The 23,643-nt window shown below is 35.3% G+C and overlaps 1 non-coding gene across 1 annotated transcript; it reads left to right on the forward strand.

The window, feature by feature from the left end:
- Positions 1 to 1,738: 1,738 nt before the first annotated feature.
- Positions 1,739 to 1,809, forward strand: TRNAG-CCC. Its single transcript has one exon. It is a non-coding gene; the product is annotated as a tRNA-Gly (tRNA).
- Positions 1,810 to 23,643: the final 21,834 nt, after the last annotated feature.

Consider the following 23,643-nt stretch of genomic DNA (forward strand, 5'->3'; position numbering starts at 1 on the left):
AGTTAGTTGTATTTATTCCTCTTATGTGTTACCGAGAGGATAAATGAAGAGGGTTGTTTGTAGGTCTTTTTATTTGAAAGTTGCCTTTTATATTTTTGGAGTTCTTGACTGAATAAGAAGTGTTTTAACCAAAGACTATAATACAGGGGTCAACACACTGCCTCATGCTAGTCTAGGAATTTGAGTACTTATTTTGATTAACTGTATCCTAACAGGGCCCTGACAGGTTACTTCAACATGACTAAAAAAGAGTGACTGTCCACTTCCTACAAAGCTGCAAAATAGGGAATTGTCTTCTAATGTTTCTCCTAGAAAGGTTGGCAGTGTATCTTTCCTTACATACTTGCATTTAGAACATGCAGTTCATATAAGAAATGCATCTTGTGCTCACCTGAGATTCCAGAGGCATGAGCAGTTTAAATAGTCTCATTTCCTGTCCTGTACTTTTCTTCATATGAGAGAGAGTGAGAGAGAAATGGATATCATATTTTCCTAGTATGTTTTATAAGTCTTTTGAAGAGGATATGCTTTTTACATTCAGAAGTGTACTTCAAATTATGGTGACAGCACTGATGAGGAAATCATCACGCACACTGATGTTGAGTGCTGTATAGAAGCATCCAGAAATAAGGTTTCCTTTGGGAAAATGGTCATGAATTCATTTTTTTCAAAAACTATTCCAAGACTGATTTTAGAAGGATCTAAAATACAAAGTTTATGCAAATTTGGGTGGGGAAAAAAAATTCCAGTTACTGGAATACTCTGGGATTTGTTGTCTATATGAACATTCTCTTCCTATTTTGTTACCTTTCTTTCATATTACGTTAAACATCTTGAATGAGAGAAGCTGGGGAAAACCAGTGCATTTGACCTGATATTAAACTATTTCCCATGAAGACTGTATATATCTTAGTGATACTGTTAGATCAGAAAATCTCAGATCTGCATGCTAAATGTATGAAAGCTTAGGAAAAGAAAAATCAAACACTTAGTGTGCTTCTCATATGGGGACAGAGTTCCTGAGTAAGCTGCAGAAGCTGTGATAAAACTTTCGCCACCCGTACATAGAGTGTACACATTGCACCAAAGAACTCCTTTCAGCTGCATTCCACTTGCTTTTCTGCTTGGAATATTTATATTCCTCTTGCATCCTTGCTTGAAGTGTTTTGACTTCTAGAGTCATGAGTAGCCTTGTGTGCATCAAAACAATTTTGCTGCATGTGAAAGGTATAGGAAATCAGAATGGAACAGTTACTGTTTGGTTCCTTTCATTTCTTTACAGCTTCAGCGCACATCTGCTTACTCTGCACTATTCAGGTGAAAAACTCTCTCTTGGCTTTGGTGTTTTGAAATTTAAGTCTTTTTATAACCAGAGACATTTTGGAAGGAGTCACTGAGGCCATTGAATCACTGCCTTCCCAAAAAGAAGATTGGCTCTACTTATACATATTTTAAGAAACAAAGAGATGACATTTTTAGGGTTTTCCATGTTGTCTGTTTCAAAACTTCCCTGGGCAAGGTGAATAGTTAATTGTCCAGTGACCTTTTGTCAATATTTTAGGATATGTGTTACGTTCTTCAGGTAATTTATTTCTGGTAGACAATTCTTTTTCCTCCTTGTTTTGACCTGCCTCTGAGGCAGGGTAACTGAGGTTCTTGTTAATAGATCCATTGGGGTAGATTAGAGTGAAATGACACTGAATGACTTCTCATTTGATTATTTGCAGACTGTAGGGAAGCACCAGTGGTGTAGTGGTATCATGCAAGATTCCCATTCTTGCGACCTGGGTTCGATTCCCGGCTGGTGCATGGAAAACCCTCAACTCCCACCCTGTGCAGTGCCTATAAGTGTTAGGTGTAGTTCATCAAGATGCATAAAGGCAATGTGTTTTGTTCACTTCCTTTGTGCTTTTTGTAACTTGAATTTTGGGAAGGGTAGTTAAGTTACTGTGGGCTTGCACTCTCTTACAGGTATTTCAAGGACTATTTAAACTGAAAGACTGTGTATTTAGGAACCAGCATTTCACATGCACTGAAAGTGAAAAGTGCAGTGTGTGTGTGTGTGTGTGTGCGTGCACGTATGCTTAGTCCTTGATCAGTTAGAAATCTCTGGGTTTTGTAAGGTAAATTATGCTTCCTTTCTATAACTAAGCTAATGACACCTTGTATTAAAGAAGCTGATCTTTGACAGAAATATTTTGGTCACTAATTCAGCAAAATAAATGTGTGAAAAGTGCTAATCTGTTGTGGGTTTGTGGACTAAGTAATAATGTTGTATATCCTGTGAAGGTCCTCACGATACCATTTAGATTTATCATTCTGATTCAGTAGATAGTTGTAGTAACAGTTTATTATTCAGTAATCCCATTCTTCTTCAAAGAAACTGTTTGATATATTGAAAGCATAATTATAACTTAATATTGAAAAATATTAAGTTCTAAGATTATAGAGATTGTATTCTATCAGTCAAAGCAATATCAGTGTTTATCTGCAGGTTTTTTGTAGTTGATTCAGATTGGATTTGCTGTGTAATCCAATGGTGTAATTGAGTGGTGTTTTAAGTTCGCATCTATTAAACAGTTCACTTCTGCTGAAAGTTAGTTTGTATGCGAATAAACTAAAATGGTTTTACGTGACCTAAGATTACAAATACTTGTAATTTGAACTCATCAACTATATTACTAACCTGTACCACTGCACTGTATGAAGTATACTGTACAAGGCCATTCATCATACGAAACATGAACTGAGACTCTGTGACAAATTTCAACATTTTAAGGTAAAAGGGCTGTTTTTACCACTTTCTTCTCATCCAATATTGCTAGTTTTATACTATATTTGGGCCCAAAAAAGCTATTTAATGTTCAAATATCATCTCCTTCAAACACAAGAGCAGTCCATTCCAATGAGTAGGAAGTCAGGCAAAAATGCTGGGAGGTTTGATTGGATGAATAAGGAGCTTTAGGGAAAACAGATACAAAAAGGAAGCATATAGAAGATGGAAGCAGGGACAGGTAACCTGAGAGAAACACAGAAATATTGTCTTGAGCATACAATGATGCAGTTAGAAAAGTTGAAGCCCAAATGGAATTGAATCTGGCAACAAGAAGGACTTCTGTTCATGCATAGATCACAAAAGAAAGACTACAGAAAATGTGAGCCTGTTGCTGCATGAGGCAGGGTGCCTGATGGCACAGAACATGGGAAAAGCTGCAGTACTGAATGTCTTCTTTGCTTCAGTCTCTACTGCAAGAGCCAACCTACAGAAATCCCAGGTCCCAGAGACCAAAGGAAAAGGCTGAAGCAAGAAATGTACACCCCTTCTGAAAGAGAATCAGGTCAGGGAATATGCAAACTGGGCATGCATAAGTCCACGGGCCTCGATAGGATGCACCCATGAGTGCTGAGGGAACTTGCTGATGTCATAGTGAAGCCCCTATCAGTAATCCTTGAGTGACTGAGAGAAGTGGTTGAGGACTGGTGGAAGGCAAATATCACTCCTATGTTCAAGAAAGGCAAGAAAGAGGACTCCAGGAACTATAGATGAGTCAGCCTCACCTCAATCCACGGAGAGGTGATGGAGCAGCTAATCCTGGACAGCATTTTCCAGGCACATTTCACAAGGAAAAGAAAGTCATCAGGAGTAGCCAACATGGATTTGCCAAAGCTTCTAGCAGCTTCTCACGGAAGCTGCCTCTGTAACCCCCCACTTCCCAAAACCTGGCCACACAAACCCAATACAGCAAGTCATAACTAGTATTATCTTCCCAGGTATGTAGTCAGTCAGAAATGTATCTCAAAGCTATACATTTTTGGTAAGAGAAGGAATTTCACTCTCTAGGTATTGTGGTTTACTTGTTGACCAACGTGAAGCCATTATTAGTGGCTGTACCCTCAGTAATAAGGTTGCTTGCCAGCACCACTCAAGTTGCTGTTGCACCACTCCATTCCTGTCACTTGCAGAATGACCAATCTGTCAACAGTCAGCAAAGTTAACATTGCTATATACAATATAGTCTTAGTTACAATAAATTAGCAAAAGCATAAGGTTTATAATAATATATAATATGTAACATATAATATGTAATGAATAATATACAACTAATGATACATTGTAGATTATAATATATATGTATAATATATATGTATTTAAAGCATACATATAGACATGAAAACACACACAGGGAAGGTGACCAGTTGCAAGAGCTATTTGCAAGGTAAAAGTAAGTGTGATTGAAGTGCACACAGGCTGAGATATCTCTCTACCTCAGCAACGGTTGAATAGTGGTTAATTTTGAATGGGATAATATAAATGAGGGTACAATTTATAGTTGATGGTCTGGTTTCTGCAGATATTCTGTTAGAGCAATTACGCCTTGGTGTGTCTAAACAAAGTGCCTCTCTGTAACCACCAGTTCAACTGCGTCCTTGGGCTACTGAATAGTCAAAATATATTCATGCAATCACCAAATGTTATCATTACTCATTCAAAATGTTGCTGCATTTTGGAGAGCAGTCCAGATGCCAGGTTTGTCCAACAGACTCGGGATTTTGATTCAGATTCAATATATGTATATACAGGCAAGAAGGTGGGAGGTGGAGGGTAGTGCCATGGGCAAGAGTTTTTACCTGGAGTTATCTCTGGAACAGATAGGTAAACTTTCATCTGGAAATAAGGCTTTTACTCATTGATTACAGGATGTGTTTTCCTCATGGACACTGATCTCTGTCGCTTCTATTTCCTTGAAGTTCCAAATAATCTTTGGGATTTGGAGTTTGAGAATATGGGGGGATATTTGGCACCTGCTTTTGTATTTTCTTAGGTATGTGGCATCTGAGAGATGTTTATGACCTTTCTCCTTATACAGAAACCTCCCTCTCCAAGTGCTGATGGCACATACACTTCCAAAGTGCAGGTGTGGATTGTAAAACAGCTTAGCTTCTTTGTGTATATAGTTATTTTAAACTACCTAAAGAAAACTAAATTAAATCTGGAAAATATTGTTACTTTTTTATAGCATGGTCTATATTTATTTATCTCTCTTGTACCTGAGACTCTGCCAGAATTTCTTTTTTTTTAATATTGTTTCATGATGTTTGAGAAAAAATTTAAAAGCTATGCTACTCTTTAGTGTGATGTTAGGGTTAGAGTGTTAGCACTTTCATTGCTGTTGGCCATTAACTTGTTTTCTTAAGCATTGTACAAGGCTTTTTTTCCCCCATAAGAATTTGGAGTGGAATCTTAAAATAGAAGTTCAAGATCAAGAAGGAGTTTGAAAAATGACTCTGGTAAGTATGACAGTAACGCTCTTAGTTCGACTCCAAATTCTTCGCTACCTTCTTTCTGCTTCTACCATGAATTAGTTTTGAGTAACTGTGACCAGCTCGCATAGAAGGGTTGTGTCTTTTGCCATAATTTAAATACTCATGAAAACATGAAACACTTTATTTGTATCTAGTTATTCACAATAATTTAGTTTGTTTTAGAAAATAAAAAGTCTTTAATAATAATCCATATATGCAGTGACATTATAATTTGAATTTTTTATATGTTTCTTCAGTTTCTGTAGAAGGTGCAACGAAACCCTTACTATACCTTATATTGATGCATGCATATATACAATAGGGTAGCCATCTATTTTCTTGTGATGTGAACTGCTAAATTCATATAACCCACTTTGGTGTCCTTTTTTTTGATTGTCAAATGTACCTCTTTTCTTCCGAACTTCAGTGATGTTTTTCAACCATCCTCAGATAAGTGTTGATATTTCTTTAGCTTCTCTGACTGAAATCCCAAGTTTGGCATCACCAAATGGAGTGCTCCATCTCTATCCATCCTTTGGCAGATGGATTCCATCAGCTGTCTTCTGCCAGGGCATGGTTATATTAAAATTGTTTTAATAATTAACAGACCTTAAAGCCTCAAGAAAAACACTGATTGAAAGCTCCAGGACTATTATCGGAAGAAGTCCTTAATTTCTGCATTCAGTATCACTAGCAAGAGGTATGAGACTTAATGTGGAGTTGTCAGAATGAAGCTCTGGCTTCTGTCTGAGCAGCAACTTCCCAGAGACCATTCCTTCTTTCCTCATGATACCAGAAAATCGAAGTCAATGTGTCTCTCAAAGTTTCCTGGTGTGGTAGATTTCACCCTGGATGGACATCACATGCCCACCACAATCACTTTATCACTCCCCTTCTCAGCTGGACAGAGGAGAGAAACTATAAGCAAAGGCTTGTGAGTTGAGATAAGGACAGGTAGAGATCACTCAACACTTACTATCATGGGAAAACCAGACTTGACTCAGGGAAATTAATTGAATTTATTACCAGAATTTTAAACCACAATTTTAAAAGACCTTCCCACCACCCCTCCCTTCTTCTTGAGCTTAATTTATGATTTTTAATGCCTTCTTCCCCGCAGGGGCTTAAGGTGATAGGGAATGTGGGAGGAACTGAAGCCAACCCTGCAGCCCCCCTGCTACCAAAACCATACCATGCAAAACCAATACACCTGGAAAAATCAGCAGCTGCTGAACTGGCTTTGTACTCAATGTGTTAGTGGTGCCTGCCTACAGAATACAATCAAATAATAGATTTTCAGTTGCTATTCTTGTGCATGTTCTGTGAGGAGATGGAATTCAATGATAATGGCTGTGCAAACCTCAAGCCACACTGGTTACACACAGATGCGGTAAAAGCATTGCCTTTTTCTTAGATAAAACAATACAATTAATTACTTTCTTCTCATCCAAATTCCCTCTAATAACTGGAAAAGATCTCCTGTGGTGCATTATTAGCACACCAGCGTATAATGCATCCTGAGAGCCTTCTCATAGTTGGTAGGTGGGTACCATTGAGATTCATCATCTCTTCATTCTTATAAAGGAGACCTGTGATACCCCTGCAAAAAATATCTCTACTATTAACACCACCACTCTTACCATTATGAAATACAGGATTTTTTTTTGCTCCATTGTTCCTTCCTGCTCATTCTCAAATGAATACTCCCATGCTGTGAGTTTTCTGATGTTGAATTCTGATCCAAAATCATATGGAATCAAAAGAACCAGCCAAAACTGGAGGGAGGCATTGCAGTATTTTACTGTAAGTCCTTGAGTCAGAACCCTCTTTGAGTCCTTTTGCAATGGTCCCAGATAGGAGAGGTTTACTCTGAGAGCTATCAAAGACTATTTTTCTTTAGAATTAAATGTTGGATTTACTGTGATGAACAGAAGTCCTTCTGAGGTTTTTATTCCCTCTTTTTTTCACAGAGAAAAGTCTGTACCATTTTTATTTGCTTCTGACAATCTCCATTTGCTTTTGTTACAAAATTTGTTCGCTTCTGTTCTGTGACCTTGAACTGTGCAAGTGGTCAATAGCAGAAGCTAATATCTATATCTCCCATTTCTAAATGGGGCTTACAGGGAAGCTGGAAAGGGACTCTTCATCTGGAACTGTAGTGAGAGGATAAGGGGTACTGGGTACAAACTGAAAGAGTGGAAACCCCTAGTGAAAGGTGTCCCTGCCCATAGCATGAGTGGTTGTGACTAGATGATCTTTAAGGTCCCTTCCAACCTCTTAACATTCTGTGATTCTATGAGTCTATGGAGATGTCAAGAGCATAAAAGAGTTTGAGAGACAAGTAGCAGATCTAGAACTAAAGATGCATTCAAAGACAGCCATGACTAAAAGTAGTAGAGTCTGGACCATTCACTAGCATTTTTTTGTCATTATGAAAAAAAAAAAGAAAGAGAAAACAGAAGTCAACAGCCCAGAAGAGCAGGATTTTGCAGCTGTGCAGTTGTGCTGTGATACAACATAAAACACAGCATCATTCCATCCTTATTTTTGACCTTTCTGTATTAGAAAAATCTTTCTGTCTGCTTTAACTGTGGTGTTCTATTTTCTTACAAAAGGTAAGCCTGTTTAATACTTTCTTATTTACTCTGTAATTCTTACTTACAAGCTAAAGATAGCAACTAATGGATAAGCCCCCAGTAATGGCATGCTGGGGACCTTCTTCATTTCCCTGCTTTATGGATGCTACTGATAATAATGTTTTTCCTTCCTCTCATGGGAGGTCCATTTTCTATAATAAGAAAAAGAAACAGAAGATTTTTGTATTAAAAACAGTCCTTCAATCTACTTGCATTTATTTAATTAAGTACACTTGTCTCTTCCAAGCTTTTATTTTACTCCTAGTACAGCATTCCTGAATTTTTCAGTTCTGTCCTCTATCTTCTTGAAAGTATGGCTAAAGAGCCATTTTATTCCAGTTGTATAGTGATGACCTAATAGCCTATTGCCCATGTTTGCAGATTATACCAGTGGTATTTGCCCTTCCTGAGGTTAAATTACAGGAAAAATTTCAGAGAAATAACCTTTTGTCCAGACGTGCTCCAACAGAATACTAACTGAACTTGTCTGACTGAGAAATATTCTTTTCATTATTAGACCTTTCTCTTTTAGATCTAATGATCTTTTAGATTTTTGAAAGCTTTGCTTATATGGAGTGCTACAGCACTGGTAATAGGGAACAGAGGGCATGTATTAGGTGGGCATGCATTGTTCATGGTAACAAGCTGTTTTATGATAGGAAAGATATTTGAAGCCTCCTTCCTGTCCTTTTCCCCTTTCCTCCCCCACTCAAGAAATAAAGTGTCTTAGGAACCAAAATTGAAAATATAGTAATCAGTGTGAAACAAGTGATTGTTCTGTAAGTGTCTGAAAGAAGAGGGCATTTTCATTGGACCATATTGCCAGAAAAGAAAAAGCAAAATGCGTTTATTTTTGTTTCCAAATCAACAGGGAGAAAACTAGCTATTAGTTAAGACAAGGAGTTTTCTGTAAGCCATATACTTGTTACAGAACATTCTCACAATCAAGTAAGATCAACATCTATTGAAACTGTTCAGTTTAGATTTTTTCTCTAAGCCCAGATGCAAGAATTGCTGCTGCCTCATCAAGAAGGGGTTTTTTTTGTTGCAGAATCAGTCTGTAGTAGTTCTGTTATCCAACTATCAGTACATAACTTGTCATGGGTTATCCTCTTCTCAAGGTTTTTAGTGTTACTCTATTTGAAGGTCTCTTAACACAGTCTGAATGCAGCAATACTTCCCCACTTTTGGAGGAGACACAGGGGTTGTTGAACAGTTCAATAGTTCAATAATGGATTATGGGTAGTTTATTTTGATGCAGATTTAATGAGTCAATTTAAAAAATTAAAAGAAAAAAAGATTCTTCTAATAACTAATAGTATTTTCCAAACAAGGCATTCATGGCAGTGAGTAATGTTGTTAGCCCTTCCCCAACTGAAACTAAGTAGAAACAATGTGACAAAGATCACATCATTAGTTTCCTGGAAACCTAGAGAGGTGTGGTATAAGTTATACATCACGGTCTACGCCATGTGTTAAAAGCTTGGAAACAGTTTGCACAAGCAGATTTGTGTGCAAATGATATCCAAAAGATATTGGTAACTTCCAGGAAGAACTTTCTCATTGATTACAAGTTTAAATTATTGTTTCAGAATGGAAATATGAATGCCTATTTTAAGTTTTTAATATATTTTAAAATAAATTTAAACACTGAATAATATAAATATTATACTATTTATGTAAACACATTTATTAATGTAAAATTTCCCTTACTACATGTATTAATAATAATTTCTTTCATTTAATATTTGGTGCTCATATTAATATTGCAAATGAAATTTATACAATAGATGGGAATAGTTTTCCTTGAGGTGCCAATTAATAATAAAGTGAATTAATGAAAAAGACAAAAAATTAGATATTGCAATATTTTATTTTCTTCTTCCTCCTCTTGTTAGCTGTCCTTAGCGGTATTTTGCATGAGGTAGTGACAATAGTTAATAAATTATTATTTTGCTCTTTATACACATTCCATGGAAGCTGTTCCAAATATATACTTTGATTTCAGAACTTTATTTCTGACTTTCTTTGCAGAAAGAAAATAAAGAAGCACGGGGAGCAAAGTAAGCAGTGATTTTTTTTTTCTGTAAGATAAAAAAGACTATATGAAGTAGCAGAGGTATTTCTGTTTTAAAAGTGCATTTTTTCATTCAAAGGATAGAATATAAAAACCTACCTGATGGAAAAATGGGTATGGAAGGAAAAACAAAAGTAAGCTTAAAAATGGTAACTGTTACAGTATTTACTAACATTTTTTTTCTATAAATATAGAACAATAGCTTTTGAATACTAACACATCTATTTACACATAAATTCTCCAGAAGTCCTCCTACGTGGATCAGATCTCCCATGTGGATCAGATGCGCTAAGTAAAGAGCAGAAGCAAATTGAACAACAAGTTGAAAAAAAAAAAAAAGAGGTATTATGCAGCAACAATTAAATGACATAGAGGTGAATAATTCAATGCTTGTATTGAAGTATGTTTAATGTTGTAATGCTTTTTTGAAGCATGTTTATTCTCAGAGGTTAGGTTAACATTTCTACGCAGTTGCCTTTGAACTATATGCACACATGCACTGTACGTACTATTTTCTCTCTCTTACTTGAACTAACCTATGAGGCCCATAGCCTTGAGACAGCATAAAGTACCAAGCAGAATTGATATTGGGGTCATTGAGAAGTCCTTTGCTCTCTCCATTTGCTACTCTGGCTCAGATTGCTTGAGGGGCTTTAGAAATGCAAGGGAGAAAATCAATAAAGAACAAAAAAATTTCAGTGTAATAGGAAGTGCCTGCTGATTGCGTGTTTGCTCAGCAGATGGCATCTTCTTGTAAATGATAGCTCATATCTGCTGTATCAGTTACTAAACTGTATAATTCACGAAAGGGAATTACTGAATTTCATTACTGAACACTGTGCTTTGTATAAACATGGTTATAAGCATTAGAAGAAACAACCTTTTTAGAAGAAACAACCATTTTCTTTCTAAGACTCTGTTCATTTTTTATTATTCTTTTACTTGTATATTGTAGAAACTTGTTAGATACTACAGGGAAGTCATATAGATTATCAAAAAAGAAGCTTTCGTGTGGTACAGAGCAGCTTTCAGAATCCTGCAATTTCTACTGAAAAAACTCCAAGACTTATAAATGACAGAATCTTAAATTAAGCATTGAGAAAATCACTGATTCACTCAGGTTCCTAAATTTGACAGTGAAGACAGAGATATGCATCTCTTTCTGTTAAAGATTGTGCTCTACCAAATGGCAGCTTTACCAATAGATCTTAGGATATGTGGAAATGACTGATGAGTCAGCATACAGATAATCAGTAATTTAACAATGTTTCTCAGGGCATTTATTTCCTATTTTTTTAATTGTTATTTTTAATGCTGCCTTTCCTAGTAATTGTAAATAACTATCTGTTGTTTGTTTGAGCAATATTTGAGTTGGTGTTCTGAAATAGTTATAGTAGAGGACTGCCCTGGTTAAGTGGAGTAAATCAATGTACAAACCCTATTTGTAGGGTTCTGAACTGGTTACACTACTTGGATACCTTACATATTTCAGTCTTAGAGACTGATACACTTCTTTTATGGCAGAAATTGAAGCTTTGTTAAAGGCAGGCTTTATAAAAGGGTTTGTTCTTTTTTCAACAATAAGTAATATTTCTAGTTGTGCAGGATTATACTATATTATTCTGCTAATCATGTTCTATGGTTTTTAAGAAAAAGTTATTTAAAGTTCTATTCAGATGTATTAAGGCTCTCCATGATTAAGATATTGACCTGTTTAAAGGTTGTCCAGTGTGTAGCTTAAATGATGTTACGGAAGAAATGGGGTCCCTTCTGTAGCATTCTTCATACAGAAGTAATATAGAGTCTCCAAATTTCAACCGATCAAGCAATTCACTCAATGCTTCATAGTACATCTATTTGAAGGCAAGGTGAATCACAATGTGAAGGCTTCTTTGTCATACCACTGAATTTGAAGTGACTTAGTTTGGTCAGCTGACATTTAAATGTCAAAAGCTAGATACTGAGATAACAGCATAAGAATTCTACCTCATAATACAACAGTACTTCTGTTCAGCAGCTAGGAAGAGATTGTTGTTCATGTATTGAACAGCTGAATGACCAAGTGTCAAGGGACTCATTCAGCTTAGGCAGGATACTGGACTGTTACCCACTACAGCAAGCCATAAGGTGCAGATTTTCAGTCAATAGATATTTGGATCACGTACTGTATCTGGCCCTGATATATTAATCATCTCAGATTTCATTATTTGCGAAGTTTAGGTCAGGTCAGATCATACAGACATTCTGTTTATCGTGGGCTATCACATTTCACCAAGCATTCCTGGTTCTGAACCTAAAACTTTTCCTCAAAGATTTGACACTCTCTATGGGTGGTTCAGTTAGACTGGAACTTGCATTAATTATCATATATTCATTTTCTTTCTAGCGATTCTATGTTCTTCCAAGAAATGGGACATTTTCATCTGATTCTATACAGATACCTATTACACTTTTACAAAGTTCGCAGGTCTTAAAAATCTCACATTCTTCCAATACTTTGCACACCTTCCATGCTAACATCTGTTACAAAAGCTTTGATTGATTGTTTTTTTATAGCTACCTTTTAGGTATACCTCTCAGAAGCAGTCCTTTCATAAGGAAAAAGATCCTTAGGCTATACATAAGGCTACTGCTCCAGAAAAATGGGTGAGTATCTAATGAAGAAAATTCTAAAATACTGATCTTAAAATACTGTGATGCATTCTTTGCCTAGTGAACTGTGAGGTCTTGAAATTTATATCGTATTTATACATGTGTGCACTTAAATGATATATGCATATATGTGTATATATAAGGATAATCAAAATGTATTTTCCTCCCTCTTAATTTAACCCATTTACATAGTGGCTTACAGCCCATTAGTCTGGGTTACAAAATCTAATGCAGCAAGACCACTTTACAAGTATCACCCAAATAGAAGACTCCCACCTGTTTATTACTGTTGAACTGCTACAATGCTTTATGTTTATCTTGTTTATTGTACGGAAGCTTCAGCTTTGTTTACCAGATACTCTTGCTTTTGAAAGTAGAATTTCCTTGTGTCATGAATTTTCACATTTTTTGGGTTCTGTGGCCATCGGTCACATTTATTATGAAAAAGACAGCAATTTAACCTCTCTTCTGTAGAGAGTGAAAACACTTTTTAATTTAAAGGTTTTCAGCAGCTTAATGTCAGCATCTTTTCAAGTTGTGCTCTTGCAGCTGAGGAAAGCAGGGAGGAGTTCAGGAGTCATTCTCTGTGCTTTAATCCTCTGTCTGTAGTACAGGACAATTAGGTTATGGAAAACTTGACATCTAAAAGAGGACTACTCTCTAGTTAGGCAACAAAATGAAAAACTGCTCTGGGAACAACAACTAAAAATACTGATTTTTCCTTAAAGTAAAATGCTTTGGGTATCTGCCTAAAACAGTATTACATTCTGTAAGTAGCTGGATGGTTTAGCAATAAAAACTGTCAGTTAAGGCACTGACTCTGCATACACTGAAATAAGTAGTTCCAGCCTTGGATGATATGCAAAAGTTTTTAGATTTTGTTGTCATTAATAATGATTTTGCTGTGCAAGCCAGTGCTTATTTGCAAAAATTTTATATGTAGGGGCAAAAATAAAAGGGACATGTATTTTATGAAGATGATGGCCTACAAATATACATATACCCACATGAAACATAGACAATTGCAAAAATACAAGTGCCATAATAAAATTTGTGCATATATAAGAATTGTGCAACAAGTTGGAGAACTGTAACTGGATTTGTGAAGCTGTTCTCTTACAGAAATGCAATTCTGCCATTTGTGTTAATTGTTTAACTGCCCTTTCTGAAAGAAGTTTCCTTTCTTTGGATATACAATGTCATCAATTGTTGCCCATAATCATGTGCTTAAAATGCAGCATTTGGAAATCTAGTCTTGACTAATTCACATGCTTTTTTAATTCCTAGTTAAATTTTTAAAAACTATCACACTATGGAAAACCTAAAAAATGAATTTGGATAATTAAATGAGTTCTGGAACATGAAGCAAATAAAACAGAAAATACAGAAAAATGTTTTGCTGATTTGCAGTTAGACCCACCTAATATACAAATTTTAAGGGATAATTAATTACTTTAATAAAAGCAAATTAGTAATTCTACTTTATTACTAAAAATGTTTTTGTTATTTTATGGTATTATTTCTAGGAAATATGCACTTATCATCAATAATTTGAGAGTATTTTTGTCTTATCATTGCTTGGTAGTTTAAACACACCTGTAGAAGTTATTAATGATAAATTGTCTGTCTACCAAACTGAATTTTGGGTATCGAAATTACTTTCAGAAATCTGATAATACTCATGGTCAGTTGCATCCTTAATTACTGGGGGATTCCACGCGTTTTGTGTCTTCTCTGGTTTAAGAAATGTGGACCTAAACTTACTGTGACTGATGATTCCTGAAAATAGTCTCAGAGGGCTCTATTCAACTGATAATGCAGACTGTCTTCTAGGCCATGCAAGCCTTGGAGGGCTGTATATGCTGATTGCACAGCAGTCTTACTCTTCAAGGATAAAGGCGAACCTGCTGTGCCATGTCAAAAGAAAGCAGCTCAGATTGTTGAATTGTGCAGGATGACTAAATAGTGAAAAACTTATTCTTACATCATTATACTACAACTCTCTGTGATCTCCTTCACTTCTGTACTGTCGATGTTGAGAGATTATTCCATAAAATTCTTGATGTGGGGGAAAAAAAATCTTTGTAAATTTTTTAGCTCAATATGTGGGACTGGATATGTTTTTTCCAAACACTTGATTCAAACAGAATGATCCAGAGGGACCTAATGTGCAGTGGAACTTAGTGAACTTCAGGAACTGAGGGCATCTTTCCCTTACTGAAAAATCTCCTTCTCATTTTTCATAGCTCTTTAGCCAGTAGTAAGTGGTTTCATATCAATGACATGTTACGTTCAAGCTCAGAGAAGAAAGGAATAATGCCAACATAAAGTGGCATTGAAAGTTCATTCCAGCAATTCGTTGTTTCTCTGTAGTCAAGAAGTCTGTCTCTTCAGAGAGGAGTTTTTTTGTGAATTCTGCAGCTTCTAGACCTAAACTAGTAAAGCAAAGTAAAGAAAACTTAAATGTTTTTTAAGACCTGCTTTTAGAGATCCCATCTAATGGAAAGAACTCTACAGTCAGAAAAAGTCCCCACACCTCCCTCTGACTTTCACATTATGCATCCCAGTGGCTTGTGCTACTTTTTGTCATTCTCTGAATATAGAAGGCACAGCATACAGAAATTTCTCCATTGTGTGACATGCTGAAAACAGGCAGCATGCTTATGCCTTCTGATTGTCAAAGCAGACTGTGAGTTAGGGGGAAAGGAGAGGAAGAGTTTAGTGTTGCTAGTCTTTTTTCTTTGCTTACTGCTATTCATTAGTGAGGATTAATGATGACAATATTCAGAAAAAAAAATTTCTTTCTGGGTAGTCTATTATTCTTCTATTCTTCTATTAATGTTTTTAATTATAGGATATATCACATGGCATTTCATCAATCTATTTCAACAAAGTCTGCTGTACTAGCCATGCCCTTTTATATTTTGTGTTATGCATATAGTTCAATATAAAATATTCTTATTCATTTGCACTGATCTTTCTTCTTTTTATAAAAGTCCTGGCACCTGCCTGACTTGCTAGAAGAACCGGGAATAACAGATTACCTGTTTTAACATTTAGTCTTGGCTTTTATTTCTTTTATTTTGGCAGCCTGAACTGGTGAAGAAACTTGAAGTAAATGAGTCCCTACTTCTGCTTTCAGTCTTCACTGTAGTTTGATGGGTATTTCATAGCATCTTTCTCTGAATAACAGCTCCTTGACTTATGTCTTACCATTAATGCAAAAAAACCACTAGGTAATAGTTACTAGAGTGAAATAGAAACACTGTCATGATGGTTTCAAAATAACAGTAGTTGGAGATGAATACTTTTCAACAATAAAATTTACTAATAAACTGAATGCTACTGCAAAATTTAGCCTAACATGCTAACCAAGGGAAAATGGCATACCACACGTATCCCATCTAGAAATCACCTAATGACTTTTGAAAAATTGTTTTTGCACTCTTGGAAGACAAAGACCTGTCTTCATATCTGTAGTTAAGAATGAACCTGAAATACATTTATTCAGTTCTTTTTATCTCAGTGGCATTTGGTGCTAATTAAATTAGATGTAGGATGAGCAAATTCTGAGAATTCAAGGTGTGTGTGAGGAGCATCTTTACTTATATTGAGTCCCCACCCCTTATATGCATCAGTTGCTGTATGGTGTGTCTACTCCTCCATCAGGAAAGGAAATAAGGGCAGGAAGTAAGATGTGGGACGTGCTGAAGATTATGAAGGCTGGAAGAGTGTTTCAGTGAAAAGGAAGCCTATGTTATTTCTGATGGTTCACTAAGCCCCTCTTTAGATTCAGAGAAGGCCTTAGATGCTTTAATTTTCTGCAAAGAGATCTGTTGTTCTGAAGAGAGTCTCAGAAGAGACTTGTGACCTCCAGAATTTGGAATCAAACATGAAATTCCTAAATACATGTGTTCTATCAAGTATCAGCTAATCACTAAGAAGGATAACAGTTTATTATTGGTCCCAGCTGTTGCTATCTTGACAGTGTAAATGGCTCCTGAGTGGTCAGCTTTATTGTTATGTGACAGATTTTTCCTTTTCTTAGGCTGTTTGGTTTGTTTTAAAATTTTAAAAAAGTAATTTATTTTAATGTTAAAATAACATTTATTTTACATAACTAAGCTTTAAATTAGAAAGAGTAGACTTAAACTTGTCTCTTGAGTTTTCTTTTTTGTGTGCACATTGTGATAGGGTCTTTATTAAGCAGCTAACTGTTATGTTACCTCCAAGGCTTTAGTTTAGGTTATCTTGCAGAAAATCAGTTAGAAAAGCTTTTTTTCTTTTCTTTTTTTTTTTTTTTTTTTTAATATTCTTCTGTCTACAAGTAACAGAAATATAAACCCTGAGAGAACAGAATGTCAGTACAAAGTGAAAACCTCTGAAAAGTTCTTAACTTTACATATTTAGTCTTTAGAGGTTAAAGCAACCATACTAGGTATGGACAGAAAGAAACAAAATATTACACAAATAGTGTGAAGTTCCCACTTCCACTCCCAATAAATAATAAAGCAGTAGTTACTCAATATAGCACTGCCCAGGGGGTCATTCTGTGTCTTAGAATATCGTTATTCAAGGAAATATTTCACATGTGCTGAACCAGTCCATTCTCTAAAAATGAAAGCAGTTTTTTAAAATTGTGAGAGTTATGTATCTCAATAGACTCATTGGATATGGATTGATAGACATAATGTCTAGGTGGTCTAAACATTCATGATAAGCTCTATCATATAGCTGCTTTTTGTTTTTAAGGGTATCATTAGTTGTGAGAAGACATTATTTTATGTATTATAAAATTAAAAATGAAACCTGTAAGTAAATACTAAAAAACAGTATAGCACTGATTACTTCATTGATTTTTTTTCTTTCTAATAAAAGTTTTAAGTGGTGTGATATTTAAGCAACAAAATGTTCAGATGGCATTTAATAATCTCCAAGATAAGTAGCAGAATATGAGAAAAGGTTAAAGCAGTAAGAAAAAACATATGGAGAATTTCTGCCCAAGGGTAGAAAGAATTAAAAAAAGCAATGCCCCAACTTCTGGAGTCAGTTTAAAGAAAACAGTTCAAGAGGTTCTTATCTAGGGTTTCTAGAAATTCTAGCGAGATATTATACTGAGTGAAAACTGCCTGTCTTGATAGTTGAAAAAATTAAAATAACTTGTTCCAAGTATCTTGAACTGGAAAATCTAAAAGTGGATTTTTCCTGTATAGTCTGTGATATATATGGTAATGCCATATGTATTCATAGCTAAGGTGAAAACAAAACCTCAAGCAACTCAACATGAGTTCTATCTTTTAGTTTGCGAGAAGTGCTGTTAGATGTTTTGGTTGATTCGGGGCCAGATTTAAGCAGGAAAACAAACTCAACTCTGAAAAGGGGAAGTTAGTTCATAGTTCCCTCCACTTAAGGAGAAATGCAGATGTATATGTCAGTACAAAAAGTTAGAGGTGCACAGAGATAGCAGTGCAGTTTGGAGGTCAGAATTACAAGTCATCCTCATTACCTCATTTTTAAGATGGACAGGTATGAGCCATTACACCTTACGCAGAAGAGAATGATGCAGTAATAAATGGAAAGACCAGTGAGATGGAAAATCCCAGTCTGAGGTCTATGAAAAGGTCCAATAAAATGTCCTGCAATAAAAGTGTAGGATTTGTGAGGGTGAGTAAAAGCTAGTAAGCAAGAACAAGAGAAAGGAAAAACTTTTTGCCCAGAGAAGAAGGTTGGAATTAGCTTGTCAGGAAGGGGATAGAGAGCGACATCTTTATTCAACCAAGAAATCCCTCTCTCTTGGAGACTGGACGGGACTGTTAATCCATAAAGGAGATCAAACAATCTCTTGTCAAGACAATCTGACCCTAAAGTAGGTGAGAAATTTGGTGAGAAATCTAGGGACCCTTCTTGTTGACATCATGGAGGGAAATGGAGTTGAAGAATCTTCGTAAGAGACTAGAGATTTCAGCACAGATACAGACAGAGAAAGAAATTTTGTGGGGTGACTCTTGCAGTGCACTGAGGGATAGAAATCCTCTATTCATGATCAGGACTCAAAAGAATGTGAACCTGAAGCATCTGTGTGTCTGGTTCTTGCAGGAACACATATCATGTGCGATTGGGCTGGAAAGCTGAGTTACTGATTTGCAGACCTTCCAGAGACTGTGCGCAGGAGAGAGGACTGCCAAGTGATAACACTGTGACACATAAACATAACAAATGTCACAGCTAAATACGAGGTGTGACTTTTGATTTACTAACAGGCATGCTACTGAATGGGGTGAAATTTACGTGTATAATGAAGAAGGGACACCTTCTAGGCCTGTTTTATCACTGTGCTGTTTGTAACTACTTTCACAGCATCTCATTACCTCGTGTTCTACAGAGACTGTACAGTCCCCAAACTATCATATTGCCGTTTGGTTCAGTGCCGATATGTGCTGTATTAAACACACAGATAAGAGTTCTTTGACGTAACAATTTGTAATGAGTGTTGGATCACGTTCAGAATGATTGTGTTGTGCCTTGTTTTCCTAACCTTGAAACAAGCTTGCTCGTGCTTATTTTCTGCTGCTAATGTGATTATTGTACTTTCAATTAAAGTAACTGTAAAAATGATTACTGTGGTTTTTGAAGATTGAGCAAGACATTTTAGATGACCAAAACTCTCTTGAAATATTCAAATTTGTCCTCGTTAGTATTTGCTATTGGACACATAATAATATATTTGTGAATTGCAGATGTATAAATCTTTGAGTCTTCTGCATATACAGACTTGTACTTAATATTAAGCAAAGCTTAAATATTAAATATTAAGCAAAATATATATATTAAACAAAGCTTTAACAAATATCTAATACTTTGACTTTTTTTTTGCTTTGAAACAGTAGCAATATCATAACTTCCTAACTCTATTAATTAACATTAGTCTTCTCCTAAAGAAAGTCATACCTCCCAATAGTTTTTCCATATTGTTTGTGAATTTATTTGTCTGCTGCATGATACTGGAAAACAAGATGGAAATAGATTGATACTTCTTTAGCATTGTACCTTTAAATTGCACCAAGTTCAGCAATGTTTCTTCTAAAACTGAATGAGAATTTCTCCTCTATATAAAAGGACATATGGAAATTCCTTTAATGGAACAACAATAATGTCTCCTTATCACAATTCAGAAAGTTTTAAAGAGGAGGAATCTGCTTAAAAAAATATTTACTTTAAATTTTATAGATATCAAAATAAGCTTTATATCAGTTATTATTAACCCCCCCCCCCTTTAGTCTGCAAATGTTTGATCAGATGCTTTTACCTTAACTTAAATCTTTTTCATTCTGAAACAAATCAACATGTTCCTATGAGTACTTTCTCTTTCATAGAAAAGCATTTTCCATCGGGGGAAGGATATATCAGAAAATCCATGTCTGGTTCTGACAGCTAGTCATGATATGTTGTTTCATCAGGTATTCAGAGTATTACTAATGAAATAATCTACAAAATGGCATATTTCAGAAGGGATTGTTATAGAAATATGATAATATACTGCTGAAAGCTGAATTAAGACATAGGGGAAAACAGATTTAGATCCACGGGGCTGTTTATCATCACAGTATTAGGTAAAATCCACTAGGTCTCTTTTATAATTTACTATTAATCTTTTAGATTATATTTTCTTCTAGTCATTCTTTTCAGTCTTGCTGCGCTAATACCTTCAGAACAGTTTCCATCTCTTACTTTCGAAAAATACTGTTAATCAATATTAATTTTACTGAAGAGCTTTGTTACAGCATGTCCACATAAACACAAGAATTGCATTTAAAGATATATGACAATAGAGGATTTTTTTTTAAAAGCTAGAGAGCCATTTCTCCCTTTAGGCTATTCCATGTTAGTGTATGGTAAGGATAACAAATAGTCTGGCTATAAAATTGTCTTTAATTAGTTGACTCAGTGGCTTCCAACAGTGTGTTACAGTGGTCTGTGGGACTTCCATGTTACAGGATAGACCTTTGAATCTTACTCCATGCTGCTGGGTAGTCTTAGTATATCAACTTATATGCTGTCCTGTGGGAAGTGCAGGTAGAATTACCCAAATAACCATCCCACTGATTTTATTGGCTCACAGGGAAGTCACATACCTTGCCTTCTGAGGAATATGCATAGCTGGAGGTTGGGTGCCATGACAGTAATAACACTCTGAGTGAAACTCAAGGGGACATAAAAGTAGAAGGTTAATAGAAATTTTAAGGGATAGTTTTACGTTTCTTCATTCAAAACAAGTCATATACATAATAATTAAAAGCAAATTAACCCTTGCTGTATTTTCAACAGCATGAATGAGAACTATTGGAACGGTCTAAATTTTTTTTTAATTAAAATTATTATTAATTATTCTTTCTACAAACACAAAATCTCTTCCTAAGATTTCAAACCAATTTGGGTTATAATGTTTTCACTCATAATATTTTAATAATACTTTGGTTTTTACTAAGGGTACTGTTCTAATTTCGAAGAAACTCTTTTCTACATTTTCTATGATAGGTGTGGGAATTCAAAGTTTCCCAGAATTTGTTTTAATGTAATCTAAAATCTAGTACAAGTCTAGAAACACGCATATTGAAAAATGGTAATTGATGCCTGAAATTGCAATTGCATAATGTGTGTAGGCTTGGAAGCTGAAGAATTAAGTGCAAAGTTTCAGACATGGGACATTTCCTTAAGATACAGTCCTAGAATTCTTTTCATGTTTTTTCTTACGTGTTCTTTTCCCTCATTATGAAACAAATTTCAAACTATCGTAATAGGCATTATGTGGTATTTGTTTTAGAATGTCTTAAGTGTATGTGTTACTTTATTTTCTTAAGACGAAGTAAGTATTTGTACTTATATGGTCAAAAATTCATAAAATTACATTTTTAATTTTCAGTTGAATTAACTGAAAAACAATACACAACATTAAGTATGCAAACTCCTATCAGTTCAAAAATGTTGGACTGGTTTTTTTGTCCTGCAATCTAGATATCTATGATGATAAAATACTGTTTATGAGAAACCCACATGTCATGCCACGTCTCCAATGCAGTGAAAGAAAACACTGAAGTTTTTAGACTTAGGTAGTGTTCTTTCTTGTGTTTTACTTGTACTGGTGCCTTAGAACTACTGCTGTGGTAGTCAAGCCTCCATCTGGTTTGAGGGAAAGATATTAGTCTTCTGAATATTCTCTTTCTACTGGACAAGTATATATGAGAATTATGCCTCATGTCCATGAATGAGGATTAGCATGTACTCTTTTGGAACATGATTAGTCTTTCTCTCTTTGCTTAGCTAATTCTAAGGACATTCAGGTGACTAGTTTGTGCTGATAGAATGTGTCAATGCAAGGAGGTCATGAGATAGCCTTTAATATTAACAACAATGTAGTAATTTATGGCAAATATAAAATTCTCTTTGTTGTGTGAAATTTGATGTACGCCTTTCATGAGGTATAAGTGTATTGAGAAGGTAACATTTGCTACTTAACATGATGGAACCAGGCTGTGAGGCTTCCTTACCAACTTCTTGTTTCTTATTGTAGCTCCAAAGTTAAAATAATGAATTTTCTAATCCTGATTTGGAGTTCAAGAATAAAGTGTAACTAGAGTAACTTTAGCTCCTTCCAAAGCCAATGTGTGCCAGTTCTGCTGGATGTTTGTGCACACCTGAAATGTTTAAGTGATACTGAATTCCTTGAGGAAGTCAATTGCACAAAGTGGCTACCATCTTTACTACATCCTCATAATTTAAATTGTGTTTCTTGGACATATGTACAATGCTCTCTGTCACTGCATTACTTTGTATTTTCAGGTGGCTTTTTTTTCCTTTCTTTTTGTCTGTTTCATTCTAGATTAAGTTTTTAAAATGAGTATCAATGTGGGGTTAAATATGAGAATATTATCTTTAAAAATCATGGCATTATGAATTATTAATATTTCTGCTCTTGCTGTTGCTTGGATTCATTGTGGGGTTTGTAATAATGTCATGTATGCCCTTTCAGGCCATTTTATTATTAAAACTACCAATTCCTATTATCTGGTATGGACAGAGTTATATAGTAGTGCAGACTACATGTAAATGACAGCTTTGCAAAGGTTTGACTGTTATAAATCTAGGAGTGTCTGTATGTCTGCATTGCATTTAAAACATACAGGGCAAAGTGGTCACTGAAACCAGAGTATATCCTTCTGCTACCACAGTGGGGTGTGTGAGTTACAACAATCTATCCCATTAATAAAATGGCAAGGGATTATGATATTTTTCACATCCAATGTTTTTACAGTGTTAAATATTACATTTACAAGGGGAGTTCTGTGGTATATGCTCAGTTGGCCTTTATTTCATTCTCTGCTTTTTCATGTTCTTGATATCTCTTTTGCTTTCCCAGCATGCACAGAGAATGTATACAAGTGTAGCGTGATCAGAAGGAACCTTCCTTGTGGGGTGATGAAAATTTAAGCCATTGAGAAGAACTTCATCTTATTATGCATGTCATTTACCTCTACCAAATCCTTGCTCCGTGCTCTGTGAAATTTTCACATCCTTTTGTAAGAGTCACTCTGAAGTGTGCAGCAAACAGGGCTTTTCAGAGCCTCTAGGAACCATATATAAAAATATAAAATAATCCTTTAAACAACTTGAAAGAAGCCTGCATAGTCGTTGTTATGGTTTTAAGAATATGAATCAGAATGCTAAGCATAATTAAAAATTACCTAAACATTTTCTTTTTTTCTTCTTGTTTGATGTAAAACTTCTCATGCTGAAAATGTGTTCCATCTCTATTAGTTGTAATGCTAGCTATAGAAAATATTAATAGGTAGAGTATATCTTGGTTAGGATGAAAAAACAAATCTGTGGGACTCATACACCTTTTAGCATAAAATGAATTCCAAATGCAAATGTAAAAAAAAAAAAGGCACAAAACCCCACACACTTGTTAATCTCATA

This window comes from Chiroxiphia lanceolata, chromosome 1 (assembly GCF_009829145.1).
Source record: "Chiroxiphia lanceolata isolate bChiLan1 chromosome 1, bChiLan1.pri, whole genome shotgun sequence".
Taxonomy (NCBI): Eukaryota; Metazoa; Chordata; class Aves; order Passeriformes; family Pipridae; genus Chiroxiphia; species Chiroxiphia lanceolata.